General features: G+C 40.6%; 1 non-coding gene across 1 annotated transcript; it reads left to right on the top strand.

Annotated features, from left to right (window-relative positions):
- Positions 1-451: 451 nt before the first annotated feature.
- TRNAA-UGC (transfer RNA alanine (anticodon UGC)) lies at positions 452-524 on the top strand. Its single transcript has one exon. It is a non-coding gene; the product is annotated as a tRNA-Ala (tRNA).
- Positions 525-5,598: the final 5,074 nt, after the last annotated feature.

Genomic DNA, 5,598 nt, shown 5'->3' with positions numbered 1-5,598 from the left:
AAAGCAATGTACAAATTCGAAGAGCAATTCGGGGGCTTCCCTGGTGGCACAGTGGTTGAGAATCCTCCTGACAATGCAGGGGACGCGGGTTCGAGTCCTGGTCCAGGAAGATCCCACGTGCTGCGGAGCAGCTAAGCCCGTGCGCCACAGCTACTGAGCCTGCGCTCTAGAGCCCACGAGCCACAACTACTGAGCCTGTGTGCCTAGAGCCCGTGCTCCACAACGAGAGAAGCCACCGCAATGAGAAGCCCACGCACCGCCACGAAGAGTAGCCCCTGCTCGCCGCAACTAGAGAAAGCCCGTGCACAGCAACGAAGACCCAACACAGCCAAAAATAAATAAATAAATTAATTAATTTTAAAAAATTATTAAAAAAATAAAGAAAATGTGTTGGTTACTCTCAAAAAAAAAAAAAGATACCAATTATATGGAAATAGAATTATCAGGGAATTCCCTAGTGGTCCAGTGGTTAGGACTCTGTGCTTGCACTGCAGTGGCCCAGGTTCAATTCCTGGTCTAGGAACAAAGATCCCGCAAGCCTCACAGTGCGGCCAAAGAAAGAAAAAAAAAAAGAAATAGAGTTATCAAAGGAAATCAAATATCAAGAAATACAATTATCAAAAAAATACAAATTAAAAGAAAAATACAGTTATCAAAATATTAGAATAGTTGTCATATAGTAATCCCAGTGCCTCTTTATTAACTCATTAAGTAGTAAGACCTGCATGTAACTCAGAAGTAGTGATGAGTGGTGATGACATTTCGAGGTATTTGCCCAACCTTCGATGTGCTGTGAAAATAACTGCATTTTCCATGGGTGATAAAGTGACACTTCATGTCACACATTCTTTCAGGGAAAGAATGGTGTGTTTCCCTGCTTCTCAGGATAGTATGGTGCTCACAGGGACGAGCTCACGAAAAAGCAGCTTTCACTGAAGCTACTGATGCACTTAAAGGCGACCATTCCATCTTTCAAACTAATAGCTACAAGGAGGACTGTTACTGTACAGTAACATTAAAAATGGCTTGAACACATTGTTTCTGTTGAGTTAAGGCGCTCAAAAATATACAATGGGGAAAGGACAATCCCTTCAATAAATGTGATGGGGAAACTGGACAGCTACATGCAAAAGAATCAAACTGGACCACTCTCTTATACCATTTACAAAAATTAAGCCCAAGTGGGTGAAAGACTTGAACATAAGACCTGAAACCATAAAACTCCTAGTAGAAAACATAGGTGGTAATCTTCTTAGCATCCATCTTGGCAGTGAGTTTTTGGATCTGACAGCAATTCAAAGGGAACAAAAGCAAAAATAAACAGGTGGGAACACATCAAACTGAAAAGCTTCTGCACAGCAAAGGAAACCATCAACAAAGTGAAAATTTGGCAACTCACTGAATAGGAGAACACGTTTGCAAATCGTGTATCTGATAAGGGGTTAATATCCGAAATATATAAAGAACTCACACAACTCAATAGCAAAAACAAAAAAACCCAAAACAATCCAATTAAAAAATGGGCAGCAGATCTAATAGACACTTCGCCAGATAAGACATACCGATGTCCAACAGCATGAAAAGACGCTCAGCATTATTAATCATCAGAGAAATGCAAATCAAAGCCACAGTGAGATACCACCACACACCTATCAGAATGACTATTATCAAAAAGACAAGAAATAACATGTGTTGGTGAGGATGCGGAGAAAAGGGAACGCTTGTGCCCTGTTTGCGAGAATGTAAATTGGGGCAGCCGCTGTGGAGAACAGTACAGAGGTTTCTCAAAAAATCAAAAATATAATAGAGCTACCAGATGACCCAGCAATTCTACTTCCGGATATTTATCTGAAGAAAATGAAAACACTAACTCAGAAAAATACATGCACCCCCATGTTCATTGCAGCATTATTTATAATAGTCAAGATATGGAAAAACCTAAGTGTCCATCAATGGATGAATGGATAAAGAAACTGTGGTGTGTGTCTGTATGTGTGTGTATATATATATATATATATATATATATATATATATATATATATACACGCACAATGGAACATTATTCAGCTATAAAAAAGAATGAAATCTTGCCATTTGTGATAACATGGATGGGCTTCAAGGGTGTCATGTTAACTGAAATAAGAGAAAAACAAATACCATATGATCTCACTTGCATGTGGAATCTAAAAACAAACAGAAAACCCCCAAGCTCATAGATACAGAGAACAAATTGGTGGTTCCGAGAGATGGGACGGTGGGGTGGGGTGGGAGAAATGGGTGAAGGGGGTCAAAAGGCACAAACTTGCAGTTATAAAATAAGTACAAATGTGTTGGGGCTGCGCTGTGCAGCACAGTGACTATAGTTAATAAGACTGTGCTGAGCATTTGAAAGTTGCTAAGAGACTAGGTCTTAAAAGGTTTCACCACACACACAAAAATGTTTTATAACTGTACGGTGATGGATGTTAACCAGACTTACCGTGGTGATCATTTCAAAACGTGTACAAATATCAAATCATTATGTTGTATGCCTGAAACTAATATTATGTCAAATATACCTCAATTTTAAAACTTATTAAAAATGTAAAAGGAGTTGGGCTCAATTGTCAGACTGCTATAATCCTAGCTCAGCCATCTACTCCTTCTGGAACCAGAGATAAGTTCCGTTCCTCTGCCAGCCTCAGTTTCCCCTTCTGTCACACAGCAACCCTTAGAGAGTCGTTACGAGGAGCAGAAGATTATGATCCGAGGTGCTCAGCCCATAGCTGAGCACGTGCTACACACCCCATACGACCTACAGTTTTGTTTTCTATTGTCCAGATACACAGACTCAAGTGGGCCAGAATTGAAGGAGACTATAATTTGCTTATAAATTCCTATGTGGGTGTTCTACAAAGATGGACTTAACCGAACTCATGTTAGAGGGTTCATCATGGGAACAGCAAGGGTGAGTGGTCTCCAGGATCAGAGGGCGAGAGAATTCAAGGAAGGAAAGGGGCCGAGCGAGGGGGGAAAGAGCCTCAGAAAATATCAGAGACCCAAAGTTCAGCTGCAAATCCTGGGGGAGCGGCGAAAGATTTGGGGTCCAAGCACAACAAAGCAAAACAGAAACTGCAATGGTCACTGGCATCACTAGAACGAAGAGACACTTCATCTTTTCAATGAAAATATTTTCTTTGGAGGTAGGAAAAGGGACGGTTATAAGGATAATGCATTCACCATTTCCATTTTAACGTATTCAAAGCGAAAAGTGTTTTTGTTTGACTGTCCTCAAAACAATTCATAAAATGAGGAAAACTGGGGCATAAACAGCAGGGACCAAACTGAATAAGCTCTCCCTGCCTTTCAGAGTCTCCACTTCCTGATATTCACAAAGTTAAGCCATTCCAAAACATAAACAGCATTAACATAGGGTGAGATACGGTGGTCATTTGTGTCTGTTTATTTCTATTGTGGTTGTGATCAATAAGGTTTAATTTGCAAGTAAATAAAACATGTAGTCATTCTGGAGGTTTGGTCTGAAAAGCTCTTTTCAAAACTAAACTTGTATGCAGCGGCTATAAACCCAGAATGTCTAACACAGTACTGAAAGGAGAAGAACAAAGTTGTAGGATTAACACTACTTGACTCAGGAATTACTGTGAAGCCTAGTAATCAAGACTTCTCCCTGGTAATAGAATAGACGAAACAGGCAATGGAAGAGAACAGACAGCCATTCGACCCACATAAATACGGCCAACTAATCTTTGACAAAGGAGCAATGGTAATACAATGGAGAAAGGACAGTCTTTTCAATAAATGGTGCTGGAACCACTGGACATCCGCATGCTAAAAAATTAATTTAGGGCTTCCCTGGTGGCGCAGTGGTTGAGAGTCCACCTGCCGATGCAGGGGACACGGGTTTGTGCCCCGGTCTGGAAAGATCGCACATGCCGCGGAGCGGCTGGGCCCGTGAGCCATGGCCGCTGAGCCTGCGCGTCCGGAGCCTGTGCTCCGCAACGGGAGAGGCCACAACAGTGAGAGGCCCGCATACCGCAAAAAAAAAAAAAAAAAAAAATTAACTCAAGATGAATCACAGACATAAATGTGAAATGCAAAGCTATAAAATTCCTAGAAGATAACATAGGAGAAAGCCCTAGATTACCTTGGATTTGGGGATAACATTTTAGATACAAAACCAAAGACATGATCCATGAAAGAAATAATTGATAAGCTAGACTTCATTAAATTTTTAAAATTCTGCTTTATAAAAGACACTGCGAAGAGAATGAAAAGACAAGCCACAGACTGGGAGAAAATATTTGCAAATGCCATATCTGATAAAGGACTGTTATCCAAAATATACAAAGAACTCTTAAAACTCAACAATAAGAAACAACTCAGTTAAAAAGTGGGCCAAACATTTGAACAGATACCTCATCAGAGAAGATACACAGGTGGCAAACAAGCATATGAAAAGATGCTCCACGTCATTTGTTATTAGGAATATGTAGATTAAAACAGGGGGATGCTATTACACACCTTTCAGATGGTCAGAATCCAGAACACTGACGACACCAAATGCTGCTGAAGATGTGGAACAGAAACTCTCATTCGTTGCTGCTGGGAATGAAAACTGGTACAGCCATGTTGGAAGACAGTTTGGTGGTTTCTTCCAAAACTAAACACACTCAAACCAGACTATCCATCAGCTGTGCTCCTTGGTATTTACCCAAAGGAGCTGAAAATTTATGTCCACACAAAAACCTGCCCCTGGTTGTTTGTAGCAGTTTTACAATTGCCAAAACTTGGAAGGAACCAAGATGTCCTTCAGTAGGTGAATGGAGAAATAAACTGTGGTCCGTCCAGACAATGGGATATTATTCAGTAATAAAAAGAAATGAGCTATAAGTCATGTTAAGACATAAGTGAAACTGAAATGCATATTACTAAGTGAAAGAAACCAATCTGAAAAGGCTACATACTGCATAATTACAATGATATGACATTCTGGAAAAGGCCAAACTATGAAGACGGTAAAAAGATCAGTGGTCAGCAGACATGGGGGGCTTGGGGATGAATAGATGGTGCATGAAGGAGTTTTAGGACAGTGAAAATACTCTGTACAGCACCATGATGATGGATGCATGTTAGTATACATTTGTTCAGACGCATGGGATGTACACCAAGAGTGAACCCTAATGTTAACTACAATCTTTAGGTGATTATGATGTGCCCATGGACATTCACCCACTATAACAAATGCCCCACTCCACTGGAGGATGTTGACGATGCGGGAGCTGTGCTTGTGTGAGGAAAGGGGTTTTACAAGAAAGCTCGGTACCTTTCCCTTAAATTTGCTGTACATCTAAAACTGCCTTAAAAATAATAATAAAGTTTAATAAAAACAAATGGAACGCACCTTTTCTTCCAGAGCACTCTTCTTGAGTTTTCTCCAGTTCTGCCGGTGGTTTTAATATTCTTGTAATCGCCCAGGCTCAAAACTGTAGTCAAAGGACGGCACAAGGAAGCAAACACAAATCCAAAGTATGGGGCCTTCTAGAGGCTAAGTGACGGGGTTTCCACACAAGTCGATGATACGAACAAAGCAAACAAACA

This window comes from Delphinus delphis, chromosome 18 (genome assembly GCF_949987515.2).
Source record: "Delphinus delphis chromosome 18, mDelDel1.2, whole genome shotgun sequence".
NCBI lineage: Eukaryota > Metazoa > Chordata > Mammalia > Artiodactyla > Delphinidae > Delphinus > Delphinus delphis.
This window is presented reverse-complemented; position numbering and strand designations above follow the sequence as displayed.